The sequence below is a fragment of the Lactuca saligna genome, chromosome 3, assembly GCF_052625555.1.
Source record: "Lactuca saligna cultivar CGN05327 chromosome 3, ASM5262555v1, whole genome shotgun sequence".
Taxonomy (NCBI): domain Eukaryota; kingdom Viridiplantae; phylum Streptophyta; class Magnoliopsida; order Asterales; family Asteraceae; genus Lactuca; species Lactuca saligna.
The window spans coordinates 5349630-5365146 of NC_136419.1; positions in this window are offsets into that span (position 1 = coordinate 5349630).

The window sequence follows — 15517 nt, forward strand, 5'->3', positions numbered from 1 at the left end:
TGCTTTGTGATCCTCGGCATCCCAGTCACAAACGAGAGGGGCATATCGAGATTTAAACATGCCATTGAAATGTTCAATGAATCTCAAAGGTCCTAGGAGTTTTCATAGATTTAAAACTTAAATTTCCTTTTCGTTTTTCATGGTGGAAATTAGTGAATCGTCATTTACTTACCTTCAAATATTTTGCAACTAGATTACGGCATCCCTTGTCTAGGTTGTAGCGTATTGTGTTGGGTCCTAGACCTAGTATCTCATTTGGATGATTTACTAAGGACTCAATCGATCAACTAACTTGAATTTTTTTTCTCCAGTTTTGTAGATGTCAAAGTTTGACAACTATGGTCTTCCCAATTCCCGTGGAACAAGCATTCCACATCAAGATGGTATTCCACGATTCGATCGAGGAACAAGAAATTATGCTTCACTTCCTCCACCTCCTCCAATTGTTCTCCCTAACCCACAAGATCGAAGAATTGAAAGGTTCAATATCACTAAAGCCCTATTAGAAATGAAACATGAAGATGGTAAGCTCGTGTGTGCCCAAGTTCTAGGAATGAAATCACACATTGATAGGTTGATAATGTTGGGTGTGTCATTCCCGAATGAGTTGGCTGTAAATTGGGTTTTGCAGTCACTTCCTGAATCATATAATGAGTTCAAAAGAAAGTATTATATGATGGATCATGACGACAACCTCATTGACCTAACTTACATGCTCATTGCTGCTGAATCAGAAATGATTTGGCGAAGCAATGGAGCGTATTTGTTGAGAGAGTCAACCGACCATGCTTCTAAGGACGTTCTAAGAGAAGCGACCTACGTTTGCTACCAAGAAAAGGGGCGTTGAATAGAAGTCTGCTCCAAGAGCCTGAAAATTCCAAAGATGGGAGAGTCAAAGAGTATGACTGCGCTTCAGGTAAAATCCACTATCTAACTTCGTTAAGTTTCTATTCATTGATTCAAAATACATGATGTGATAAGATTGCATTTGAACGTTTTTGTAGGATTGATGAAAAGAAAGGAAGCTTGGTGAAAGAGCAAGATGAATCTAATCACAAGAAATGGATCTTGATCGCATGGACTTGGAGATTAGATTTTGAGCTTAGATAGTTATAATAGAGTTGTTAGAAATTTTCATTTTGAAATACATAGTTTTCAATGGATTTTGCATTGTAAGGACAAATGTTTTCCGCTGCTTTTATAAATAAAATAAATTTTGGTTTGACTTATTTATTTGTTTACTTCCTTGCAATGAAATTGTTATGAAAAATTGATGTTTGAATATTTTTTTTTTCAACAAACGGATATGATTCTTATGGAAAAAGGTGATAGTTTACCAAATAGGGAGAGTTTCTCATCACCCAAATTTCAATTAGACAAAAATTTGGAATCACGCAACTTGGTTGCATGATGAATGAGAAATTTCATATTTGAAAATTAAACTAATTCGTTGACAAAGTGTCAAGTGAAGGACTAGGAGATCGAGTACACAAAGTTGCGTATTGATCAAGTCCATCATAACAGTAACAAAGATATTCGTCATGATTTATGTAACGCCTGTGTTTCTGGGCTTGCCATTTTTAGCAATGTGATAGTCTAGGTTAACCTTTGTAACCCGTTTTGAAATAATAGAAGTGTATTATTTGAGTATTATGTGTTTTGTGCTTAATTGCTTAATTATGTGGTTTGATTAATTAAGAATAAAAATAAGCATCAAAATTTAAGTGGAAAATAAACTTGATATCTTTAGATAATGTTGTAGTAGTTGAAACAAGGTTTTCGAAGATATAAAGAATGTCGAAATCCGAGTTATAACGAGGAAGTTATGACCTGTCGAAGTTTCACGACAGAACCGGCACCGCTGAATAACGTAAAAAGTGAAATTTACGTTAGAGCGATATTTAGCCTTAGTGATCTAAATGAGAATCGAAGATCTCGTTGTTAGTATCAAAGCGATAAAAAGTTAGGTGAGAACGGACGTCAAACGAAGAAGTTATGAATTTATAACGAAATTTTCTGTCCCGGCCTATTAAAAATAAATAATAAAAATAAAGTCAAAATTAGCCAACGGAGTCTAAACGAAAGATGTAGAGCGTATTCTCACCTTCGCGTGGATATAAAGAACGTCGAAAACGGAGTTCGTATGAAGGAGATATGAATTTTTGAAGTTTATTAAATAATTTATAATTAAATTTAATTATTAAATACCGGCCTTATCCGAAGACGGGTCACCGGACTCATCCGGAGTACGCCCCGCGAACAGCCAGAGTGTCGACACTTCGGATGACACATGCAGTGACGCATTTCGGAGCCCAGTACGCCCAGCGTACTGGCGTACGCCCCGCGTAGAGGGGGTTCCAGCCTCCTATAAATAGGATGCGAGGGGTCCGGGTTTAATTGCTAATTTCCTCTCGTTTTTGTGCCGAAGCTCTGCGTTTTTACCCCCGAATCCCCGGTAATATTCCCGAGTCCCGAAGCGAGTCCCGAGATCCCGAAGATCCTGAGAAGTGCGGTTTCCGAGCCGAAGCTCTGCCCACCAGAAGTTCGATTTTCGTAGAGATCTTCCAGATCTGCTGAGGATTACGACTTCTGCAAGCCGTAGTGCTATCCGATCATCTTCTGATCAAGTGAGTGTATACTACCTTTCATAAACACAATAATAACACAAGTATGGTTTGAGTGTATTAAGTATATTGTTGTTTATATGTGTGAGTGCGTTGTTACTTTCTCCTAACATATAATTATGAAGTATTTTATACGAGATACATGTTATGTGCATATTTTGTTGTTATGTGTGTGAATGTATATTCACTTTCTTCTATCTTACAGATATGATTATTTCTATATGAAATACGTGTTATGTGTGTGTGCCTCATCTGTTATATGGAAAATGTATTGATCAAGCATGCTATACAGGTTTTGAAAATATGTATAAAAATGTATGTTTTTATCTACTAATATGTTGGATAGAACATGGGTAGATAGTTGGTGTGTAATAAACAAATGAGAGGCCTCGTTGTTGTTTTGATCCAGTCATCTAGCAGAATTTAGATGACGACCACGGACTTTTCTAGATAGTCCAATGGAATGCTAGCAGGCTCATAACCTGTAGGTGTTAATGAACTTGGGTGTTCATTCGTTGTATTCCATCCCCCTCATGGTTGCCTTATTTGACTTATATTGCTGAGGAACCCCCGCAGCATGTGTTGTCACCCCGATGAAAATATTCTTAGATTAGGTCCCTTGTGTTAGTTATTTTAGGGACGTAAAGTGAGAATAACGGGAATGGGTAACTGGGTTATTGTTGGTTGATAATAATTAATTTAATTATTTATTGTGGGTTGAAAACCCTATATGCTCACCAGGCTTCCAAGCCTGACCCACTCAGTTTTATTTGTATTACAGGAAGTGGCGCAAGGGCGTAAGATGGATGAACCATCAAGTTGTTTTGTTTACAAGTCTGTATATGTAAATATTTGTTGAATGACTTGTAATGTTATCGTTTATGCTTGTTGGTCTATATCGGAACATGACACCCCGAGTTTTGATTATATAATGAAAAATACATTTTTTTTATGAAATGCTTTGGTAAACATTGTTTTATCATGTTTTGTTTTTGGGAACAAATTCTGCAACTCTTTCAAATCAAAAGGATTTACTCTGAATTTATTTTAAAAGCATAAATGAAAATCGGTCTTTTCTGGCCGAGATTTTGGGGATGTCACAGTTGGTATCAGAGCATTAGTTTAAGCGAACTAGGAATTTGTAGGATTTCTAGACTTAAACTTAGAATGCTAAGTGGAATTTTGAGATGTGTGTCTGTTATGTTTTAGACACGAGCACCAGTTTATTTTAGGAAAGTTTCCTAAAATGCTTTATGTGCTAAATGTTATATGTTGCCATATATTATATTATTTGTTCGGATCTATGGTCTGTTGCCGACCGGATCTAGAAACATTATGTGTGTAGGATTCTAAGCGTACGTCTGCGATATTAGAACTAGCATGTAACGTTTTGGAGTGATAAGGATGATTTGAATATCTATCGTGAATAAGGATCTAATTTCACCTTATTCGGTGTGTAGATCAAAAATGGTGAGAACAAGAAGTGGAGTTGGAAATGCTGATGAAAACAGGAATCAACCACCAGTGATTGAACAAAGACCTATTGTAGCAGCAGCACCTGAGCCAATTACAATGGTTGGGGTGCAAATGATGATTCAAACAATGTTGGATCGCCAGATGGATGAAACTAGACGGTTGCTTCAACAAAATCGTGAAGAACTGTTAATTCGTGTGGAAGAGCTTGAATTAAATGAAGGGCACTCTGAAAGTGGAAACTTCAGTGGGTCTGTTGGTCAAGCCAACCCACCGATGGTTAGGAAAGACAACCATGATGGAAGGAATGATGGAATGGGATGCAAGTACAAGGACTTTCTAACTTGCAAACCATCGACCTTCAATGGAAAAGAGGACCCGATAGGAGTTATGGATTGGATCTCAGAAATGGAATTGGCCTTCATGACTTGTGGCTGCAGAGGCAAGTTGCAGACTATCTATGCAATACGTCAGTTCCGAGGAGGAGCCGTTCGTTGGTGGAATACTCTAGGGAAGACTTTGAGCCCAAATGAGCCACTACAATTGTCATGGGCAGAATTCTTGGTGCAGTTCAAACGCAAGTTCTGCTCGGCTCAAAATCTATTGGAGCTAGAGAACAAGTTTCTGACACTAATGAAAGGCAGCATGTCAGTTGATGAATACACCAATAACTTCACCGATAAGATGGATTTTGCCTTGCGTATCGCTCCAGACGAGCTGACAAAGGTGGACTGGTATGCGAAGGGACTCCCATGGGAGTACGAGGTGCCAGTACGTCAGGCACATACTTTAGAGGCAACTATCTGGGCTGCCAAGTCTGTTGAGAACATGATAAAGGGGAGAACCACCAACAAGGTTGAGGTTGGTGAGAAGAGGAAGTTTGAGGGAACATCTGGTTCCGGTAAGAAAAGCAAATTTTCGAAATCTGATTCGAAAATGTTTGGTGGGGGAAAAGGAGGGGAAGCGAAGTGGTGTGATAAGTGTAAGAAAAAGCACTTCGGGAAATGTACCGAGGATGTAACTTGCTACAAGTGTGGAAAGGTTGGACATTTTGCCAATGAATGTCCGAACAACAAAAGGATGTGTTTTGGTTGTAATGAAGAGGGGCACATTTTGAAAGACTGTCCGAAGAAGAAGCAGGTAGCTAAGCCCAACATTCCATCAAAGCCGAAGGCGAGAGCATTCCAGATGACACTGGAAGCTGCTAAAGATGAAGCTGATGTCGCTTCAGGTACCTTTCTCGTTAACAATTTGCCTGCCCAATTTTTATTTGATTCTGGAGCCAACTACTCCTTTATATCGCATGAATTTGGTAGAAAACTAGCTTTGCCTATTGATAGACTAGATAATGCTTTATTAGTCGAAGTTGTTAGTGGCAAGTTTGTACCTGTTAGCCATCGTATGAAAAACATCTTAATCGACTTGAATGGGAATAAGTTCCGCGAGGAATTATTGCCTATCGAACTTAATGGTTTCGACATCGTGTTGGGAATGAATTGGCTCAGCGCCAATGATGCCGAAATTTTATGCAAGAAGAAGATAGTTAAAGTAAACCCGTCTGGAAAAGATTCGTTTATGGTGTATGGGGACAAACGCCGAGTGAATTCTGGAATCATTTCCCTAATGAAATCCAGAAAGTGTTTGACCAAGGGATGTACATCATATTTAGCATTCGTGATTGATGCTAAGAAGGAGAAGAAGGTGATGCAGAGTATTCCTGTGGTGTGTGATTATCCGGAAGTATTTCCCGAAGATCTTCCTGGATTACCGCCTGATCGACAAGTGGAATTATGTATTGACTTGTTACCAGGAACCACGCCAATAGCAAAATCACCTTATCGATTAGCACCGACAGAGATGAAGGAGCTGATGATGCAACTTCAGGAGTTATTGGACAAAGGTTTCATTAGACCTAGTTCATCACCCTGGGGAGCTCCGGTGTTATTCGTGAAGAAGAAAGATGGAAGTATGAGAATGTGCATTGATTACAGAGAGCTGAACAAGGCAAAAATAAAGAATAGATATCCGTTGCCGAGGATTGATGACCTATTTGATCAATTGCAAGGTTCGAGCTATTTCTCGAAGATCGATCTTAGGTCAGGATATCATCAGCTGAAAGTAAGAGAGCAGGATATAGAGAAGACTGCGTTCAGAACTAGGTATGGACACTACGAGTTCTTGGTTATGTCGTTTGGACTAACCAATGCTCCGACAGCATTCATGGATTTAATGAATAGGGTTTGTAATCTGTTCCTTGATAAATCCATGATAGTGTTCATAGACGACATTCTGATTTACTCAAAAAGCCAGGAGGAGCATGGCAGGCACTTGCGAGAAGTGTTAGAAGTCTTGAAGAAGGAGAAGTTGTATGCAAAGTTCTCCAAATGTGATTTTTGGATTCGAGATGTTCAATTCTTGGGTCATGTGGTCAACCAAGAAGGCATAATGGTTGATCCAGCAAAGATTGAAGCTGTAATGAAGTGGGAACAACCGAAAAGTCCCACGGAGATCCAAAGCTTTTTAGGATTAGCCAGATATTACCGAAGGTTTATCCAAGGCTTTTCGTCGATCGCTACTCCATTGACAGCTTTGACCCACAAAGGAGCTACTTATGCTTGGAGTGAGAAGCATAAAGAAGCATTCGAGAAGCTAAAGAAGAAACTATGCGAGGCACCGATACTTTCTCTACCCGATGGAGTTGAAGACTTCGCTGTTTATAGCGATGTGTTTGGGGTTGGATTGGGTTCTGTTTTGACCCAAAGAGAAAAGGTGATAGCATATGCGTCTCGACAGCTTAAGGAGCATGAAAAGAATTACCCGACTCATGATTTGGAGTTGGCAGCAGTAGTTTTCGCTTTAAAAATATGGAGGCATTACCTCTATGGCACGAAGTGCAAACTTTTCACTGATCATAAGAGTCTCCAATATCTCTTCAATCAGAAGGAATTGAATATGAGGCAACGACGTTGGCTAGAGTTACTCAAGGACTACGACTGTGAAATACTTTACCATCCCGGTAAAGCTAATGTTGTCGCTGATGCCCTCAGTTGGAAGGTCAATCATGAAAGAAAAAGGCCAAGAGCATTGAGATTTGAAGTTGTCTCGACTATTTTAGAAAGTATAAAGAAAGCTCAAAGAAAAGCTTCTGAGAAGAATGACCGAAAGGAGGAACGTTTGGGCAAAACGTTGGTGCTCGGTGTAAACAGTCATGGACTGAAGGTGTTCCAGGATCGGATTTGGATACCTAAGACAAGAGGAATCAGAGATCTTCTGATGGAAGAAGCTCACAAGACCATGTACTCGATTCATCCCGGTAGCACTAAAATGTATAGGGACCTGAAACCTTACTACTGGTGGCCGATGATGAAGCTTGATGTTGCAAGGTATGTGGCCGAGTGTGTGAGTTGTGCGAGAGTCAAGACACAACATCAGAAACCGTATGGGAGTTTAGAGCCTTTACCTGTGCCTATGGGTAAGTGGGAAGACATTGCTATGGATTTTGTCACTAAACTACCCAGAACAAAGAATGGTCACGACATGATTTGGGTGGTCGTCGATCGATTCACTAAGAGTGCGCATTTCATAGCAGCCAGGGAGAAATGGTCTATGGAAAAGCTTCGAATTCTTATGTGAAGGAAATTGTGAGACTTCACGGTGTTCCGCTAACAATTGTGTCGGATCGTGATAGTCGTTTCACCTCAAGGTTTTGGAAATGTCTACAAGAGGAAATGGGTACCAAGTTATGTTTAAGTACAGTTTACCATCCGCAGACTGATGGTCAGAGTGAAAGAACGATACAAACACTTGAAGATATGCTGAGAGCATGTACCTTGGAATTCCTAGGTAATTGGGACGAACAGTTACCATTGGTAGAATTTTCCTATAACAATAGTTTTCACTCGAGCATTAAGATGGCACCTTACCAAGCTTTGTATGGACAAAAGTGTCGTATGCCGTCTTGTTGGCTTGAGGCTGGGGAAAAGCAGTTTATGGGACCGGAGATGGTTCATCAAACTGCTGAAAAATTGAAAATAATTAGGGAAAGAATGTTAGCGGCTCAGGATCGTCAAACGAGCTATGCTGAAAAAAAGCGAAGACTGATGACTTTTGAAGTTGGGGATTCGGTTTTGCTTAAAGTCTCACCGTGGAAGGGACTTATAAGATTTGGTAAAAGGGGAAAGTTGAGTCCAAGGTTTATTGGACCGTTTAAAGTTCTTCAGAGGATTGGGAACCAAGCTTACAAGCTCGAACTACCAAAAGAACTGAATGGAATTCATAACACTTTTCATGTGTGTTATTTACGGAAGTTCACGGGGGAAGTTCCCGACATGATTCCACTTTCGGAGTTGAGAATCGATGAGAACAAAAGGTTTATTAAAGAACCAGAGGCAATTGTTGACCGAAAGACTAAGAAGTTGCGACGCAAGATGGTCGAGTTAGTGCTTGTCCGATGGAAACACACGAATGGGCCAAATCTCACCTGGGAGACGGAGAGTGATATGATGGGTCGCTATCCGCATTTGTTTGTTGATGTGTGATTCCGGGGACGGAATCATTCTAAGGTGGAGAGAATTGTAACGCCTGTGTTTCTGGGCTTGCCATTTTTAGCAATGTGATAGTCTAGGTTAACCTTTGTAACCCGTTTTGAAATAATAGAAGTGTATTATTTGAGTATTATGTGGTTTGTGCTTAATTGCTTAATGAAACATGACACCCCGAGTTTTGATTATATAATGAAAAATACATTTCTTTTATGAAATGCTTTGGTAAACATTGTTTTATCATGTTTTGTTTTTGGGAACAAATTCCGCAACTCTTTCAAATCAAAAGGATTTACTCTGAATTTATTTTAAAAGCATAAATGAAAATCGGTCTTTTCTGGCCGAGATTTTGGGGATGTCACAATTTACTAAAGGTTTAGTAAATATGATTATACTTATAAGATTAAGTGTAATTCGAAATTGATTAAAAAGGTTTAAATCAATAGCAAAACGAATAAGAAGAATCAAGTAGGCAGAAAGATAAAAGTTTCTTCATTCTAAGAAGAAGGGAGAGTACCTTTTATGCTTTATGATAGGTCCTAATGATTAAGAACCATATCTCAATTGATCCTCTAAGTAAGTCTTAGTACAATTGTATATTTAAGAAGAGGAATCAAGAATTGAAGAAATGGTTAAATCAAAAGGTCAATCATACTTCGTTCCAATAACAAATCTGAAAGTTAAGATTGTGACAATGAGTGACAAGTATTAAGAAGGTTTATAACATTCATCAAATATGGAAAGTTGTGATGTCTTGGATAAGACAAAGGCCAACTAGGACTAATTTATGAAGTGTTTTGATAAAAGCTACAGTAACTCTTGAATATTTGGTTGTCAAGAAATGTTTATTGACAAGGGAATCTTATATGTAAAGGAGTCAGTGGGAGTCTTAATGGTCTTGAAAGGTTTCAAGAACAAATCAAATAAACCTTATCGATCATCACTAGCACACGAGTTGAGGTTTACAACCTACCGTATTGACATTATTTTGTTTTTGTGCTGTTTCCAATGGAGTTAATTATGCATGTGAGTTCTATGAGTTCTCATTTTGAACGCATAAAAGGCAGAGCACCTTAATCAATGAAAGGTACATTGATAGGAAAAGGTGAGCTGCTTAACTACTTGGAAGACATGGTGGGCAGCTGTGCTACCATAAGGCAAGAAATCAAGATTAAGAAAGTTTGGTCCATATGAGTTTGAATTTGTCGTAAACTCTGGTTTTAACAAATTCACATGGATAGGAACAAATACACCGCTTTAAATCTAAGTGTCATAAGATTTCCTCCTTCATGAAAATGATTGTGAGGAAATGCTTTCACTAAGAACGATTTTAAGAAGATAGTGATTGTAAAATTGCATTTTCGAATTTGATTATGGGTACGGTATCCCTTTCCATAATTTTAATTGTGAGTTTTGGCAATTAGTCTTAATTGTTTAGACACACATATGAACTATCTAAGGCAAAGGTGTATAAGTTCAAGGAGCTTTGATAAAGGATTATCAAAGTACTAAGTATTAGAAACATTGACTTAAGAAATTCAATAGGTATTGTTTTCTAAAAGTTAAGATGTTTATGAATATATGTCGAAGCTAGTGGGAGCATAAGTGTTATGTTTTATAATAATCATCATGATAGTGGGAGCATAAATGTTATGATTGTATGATTATTAAGGAAAGTATTGCAAGTTGGCAATATTAATTATAGAAAACAAGAGTCATTCTTTGCAAAGTTGTAAGGATGGAATAGTTGTTTTGCTATAATTAAGGGAGAGAATATTATGCTTCATTTCAAATCTAAAGGATTAGGTTGAGAAATGTTGATAAATTTAGTCAAAGGTACATAGTGTGTTCTTAAAATTTCGATTATGATTATGGTATTCCTCTTCACAATTCGAATTTTGAGAACATAGCAAATAAAACATTATGCGCCGTGTCCCATATACGCTTCGGGTATAGGATCGATTGCAAATGCTTTAATATTTGACCATTCTAAAATTTTCCAAATGTCTAGCGCATTTAGAGGAAAAAGGGACTAGAATTGGTTTTGACTAAAATAATTAAACAACTATCAAAGGACAATCCAAAGTTCGACGAGGATTGGTTGCTTGTGAGTAGTTGGAAGCATGGTATTGGATGGACCATATCGACATTATTATAAATAGAAAAGATTCTATTAAGAATGAGTTGTCATATGGAAAATATGGAAACGTATCCATATTGGGAATTGAATATTGAAAATCTATATCTAGATTAGAAACCTCTATGCAAAAGGATGTTCAAAGGAATGTACTTTGAGTGAAAGACATCGTATCTAAGGAATTAACTTGTAACAATCTCCGATAGAGGATTTTGTAATATCATTGGCAATAGTCTTTGTGACTTTGGTGCAGTGACATTACGAAAGAATCATTGCATAGAATGTTAGAATCTAGCATATTCTATAAGTAGCAAGAATTTGATATTCTTTCACTTATGAAAAAGGATTTGGAGTTGTGAAATGAGAATGATTGGAAATGTGTTCAATGTGATCTATTTCACAAAGTAAGAACCATAGGTGAACATTTTGTGCAAGCTAGGAGCATGGGATAAGTGTTGTAATTCAAGTAAGAAGTTGATTACCCGAAACGACAAATAATGAGTAATCGATATGGTGATAAATAAAAGGAGTTTTATTTATACTCAAAGGGTTGAGGCCATATGGGATTAGTATTATTCTTGTGTTTCACTTTGCATGTTTTGACTTCCAGAATAATTGAGTTTATTAAGAATAATCAAATTATTCAAACGGACCACAGTCGTTTATATGTTGGAAGTAGATATGAATGAAGACTGTCGTGAATTGGTGTGTGGATTGTCTAAAAGAGTACTAGACATAAGCAAATGTTTGCTGCAACGTTCATGAGTGCTTATGAATATGAATTTGAGCATTGGATTAAACCCACTCTCACTTGGATCACTCCATGAATTGTATCACGAGTGATTGGTGAGACGATAACATCTTATATTCTTGAAACCAAGATGTGTGAGTTGTATCTTGCTAATCGGTTGCATATTGATAATATGTAAACGCACTAGTAACTTGGTGTTATAAAACATATTGTTGTGTGTGATTCGGTGAGTGAGTACAAGCAAGCATTGTATCAAATTTTATCCGTTCCTTTTATCCAAAGAAGGATAAAAGCGATATCTTTGGGCCCCTCGATGATTTAGTGATGACAAACGTAAATGCTCGGTTGGGCTAGGACTAATTTGATTTGTTCAATTAGTCAGTCATCATAAATCGGAGATCGAGAAATAGTACAAAGAGAATGATTAGAATTCATATCGCAGACAATATCTAGAATGGAGGAATATATGATCTCTTATCTAAGGACACGTGTATCTGATATGATCAGAGTTGACAGCGGCTTTGGAAAGCTACGATTGCAGATCAGGATCTGAAGTCATACATAGAATAGTTATTAGACTTATCCAAGTGGGATATTATTGGATTAGTGTCTAAGTCCATAACTATTTTGGTATGTACTTGACCCGATGGTGCATGGTCCTTTTGGGTTGCCTTCACCAAAGCAACTTGATTGGAGAAATAAATAAAGAGAGAGAGGTTATTATGATTTATTAATATGTTATAAGAATAATATATTAAAGGAGAAATCATATTTGTTTAATTAATAATGGTCAATAATTAATTAAGAATTAATTTTGTGATAAAGTGCAATTAATTAAACTAGAGGGGCTGAATTGTAATTATGTGATAGTTACAAAATAAGGTAAGGATTATCCTAAGTATTGGATGGACGAATTTAAGGTGATAATACCTTAGAATTCGACTATGATAAGGATTTAAGGATTATCTTATGGGTTGCTTGGTAACCAAGCAACTAGATAAGGATAAGGACTAAAACCCTAATCTTTACACCTATATAAACCCCCTAAGGCTCATGAATTCGTGTATCCCTTCCCAAGAGGTCCTAGAGACGAATTCTTATACCTCTCCTCTCTCTCTTTATACCTTCTCCACTTGCTCTTGGTGTTTGTAAGCCATTAGAGGAGTGACACTTGTGACTCTAAGCCTTCCAAAGTCAATTCAAGGAGGAATTAGGATTGTTATTGCTACATAACAATCAAGGTAATATCTTAAACCTAATTATATGTTAATATCGATTTCCATATGCTAGAATTAGGGTTTATAGTCTTGGATTCAAAACATGTACAATAGAGAAACCTAGATCCAAGCTTTAGGGTTTGTATGAGCACATAGGATGTCTTATGACGAAAACCCATCAATAACATGTCATGACTGATGTTTAATCCAAGTGGTTAGTTGATTGCTCAAAACATTATACATTGAATAAAGTCATAATTAATATAGTGATTAAATAATAAGCGTTTTGTTTATTTTCAATAGTTTTGAGACCATAGTTAATTAGGTTATTATTGCGTTTCACTTTGCTTGTTTTACTTCTTGAATAATTTGATTATTCGAAATTCCGTAGTTGTTCATACTTTGGGAAGTAAGTAGTGAAATAAGATTGTTATGAATTAAATTGTAGATTGTCTATAGAGATTAAACATAGCAATAGTTTTGCTGCAATGTTCATGAGTACTTAATAATGGGGATTTTAAGTATTGGATAAACCCACGCTCATAGAAGTACTTCATGGATTCTATCACGAGTAATTTTGAGACTATAATATCTTATATTCGTGAAACATAGATATATGAGTTGTGGTTTACGAGTTATTTGTGCATTGATAATACGTAAACGCATCAATAACTTTATGTTATAAAACATATTGTTGTGCCTGATTTGATAAGCAAATAGTACAAGCATATAAGTCAAAGTTTATTCGTTCCTTTTGGCCTAATGGGAAAAGCGATATCTTTAGCCCCTCAATGATTTGATTTCAACATCTGAAGTGCTTGGCCGAGCCCGGAGTAAATTGATGTGTTCAATTTGCAGTTTGAATTCAGTCCTCATAAATCAAGAAATGGGGAAACATAATCTTGGACAATGAGATTGATTTCAATTCATGTCTCGTGGCCATATGATATCTTGTAGAATGAAGGAATGTTTGATCACTTATCTTAGGATATGTAACCGGTTGGGTCAGAGTTCGACATCGGCTTTTAGAAACTACAATTTGTTGATCAGTTTGGAAGTTATACTGACAGTTATAGTTACAGACTTATCCAAGTGGCAGACTGTTGGATTGGGTGTCTAAGCCTATAACTATAATTGGTATATACTTGAATTGATGGTAGCACAGCCCTTTTAGGTTGCCCTCAAACCTAGCAATTGAATATGATAACTTTTAGAGAGAGAGAGAGACTAATTTATTAATTTATTATATGGTTAATAAATTAATTAGAGAGAGAGAGAGAGAGAGACTGGTTAATATATTATGAGAACAATATATTAATTAGAAATAGTAATATTAATTAAAAATTAATCCGAAATTAATTAGAATTAATTTTAGGATTAATTAAAAATGCAGGGGTTATAGTGTAATTATTCAATAGTTGAGTAAGAGACATTCTAGAACCATCCTAGAATCATAGGACAGTTTTATGGAGACTCTAGAGGGTTTAGAATTATCATTGGAGGATAATTAGGAAGGTGGATAATGACCCAATTCAAGATAATATTATTTTATTGGGTTTAGGCTTATCTAGGGTTTTCTTGTTACACTATAAATAGGACCCTCGGGCTATATTTTTCGCCCATGCCTTCTTAGAGAAGCTAGGCCCGAAATTTCCACATCTCTCCTCTCCCTCTTCAAATTCCTTGGTTGTTAGGGTTGGGGTGTGAACCATTAGAGGCATGATACTTGTGGTGCTTGCTTCCAAGAGTCTTTCAAGAAGGATTCAAGGTTGTTTGCAATAACAATCTTTAGGGTAAGTTTATTGTTCTTATGAATTAGTTTTTCATAGGAAAGTTTTGTAGAATGTCATTTCATAGTATGTTGTTTACATGTGAAAGACATAGATCCTTATTAGGTTGCATGTGCACTAATCATTTACTTGTTTAAATGTTTTTCTGCTTAGAGAATTGTAGTTGTAACCATAATAACCCATCAGAAATATACCCTTGTGCTGGTCCGATGATTGTATGTTGGATTGAAACATACCCCAGGATTAGGCCCAAGATTGTATGTTTGGTTGGAATATACCTTAGGGTTAGGCCCAACTGTATGTATGGTATGAGGTATTTTGGGAAATTCACTAAACTTTGTGCTTACGATTTCGTTTATAAATGTTTTCAGGTACTTTTGGTTTCAAAAGGAATGGCCCGGCTTGATCTTACTGCATCCCCTGAAGATTTATTCTGCAATGATTGTTTATGATTTTAGACTGTTGTTTTGATAATACTTTTACTTTGATTGTCTTTTGGGATAATGAATGAATGGTTTAACTTATTTAAAATGAAAATTTTACTCAGTATTTTTGGGACGTTACATACTCTTCACTTTAACCACGCCCTCTTTATGGATCATAGGCCTTAGGCTCTTGAAACTCTCATTTTGGTGTAAAACTTGGTGTCCTATGAGACTTCTATTCCTTCGTAATTTTGTTCCCCACTAAAATTGCACCAAATGTATTGTCTTTAATTTATTGATTTTACGTCTTTTTTCTTCATAAGATCTCTTCAACATGTCTAACCTAGCGTCCAACTCATTCCTAGTATCTGTCACCACACTGACATCACAGAACAATATCGTCGGCAAAAGAACATACACCATGATACTTCTCTTTAAGTCCCGCAAAAGATGTCATCCATAATTGAGAATATTTTCGAAATGATGAGAAAAAGGCGCTAAGATTACGAATATTGAAAAACAATATGATGTACCTTGATCTCATAATATTAAAAATAAA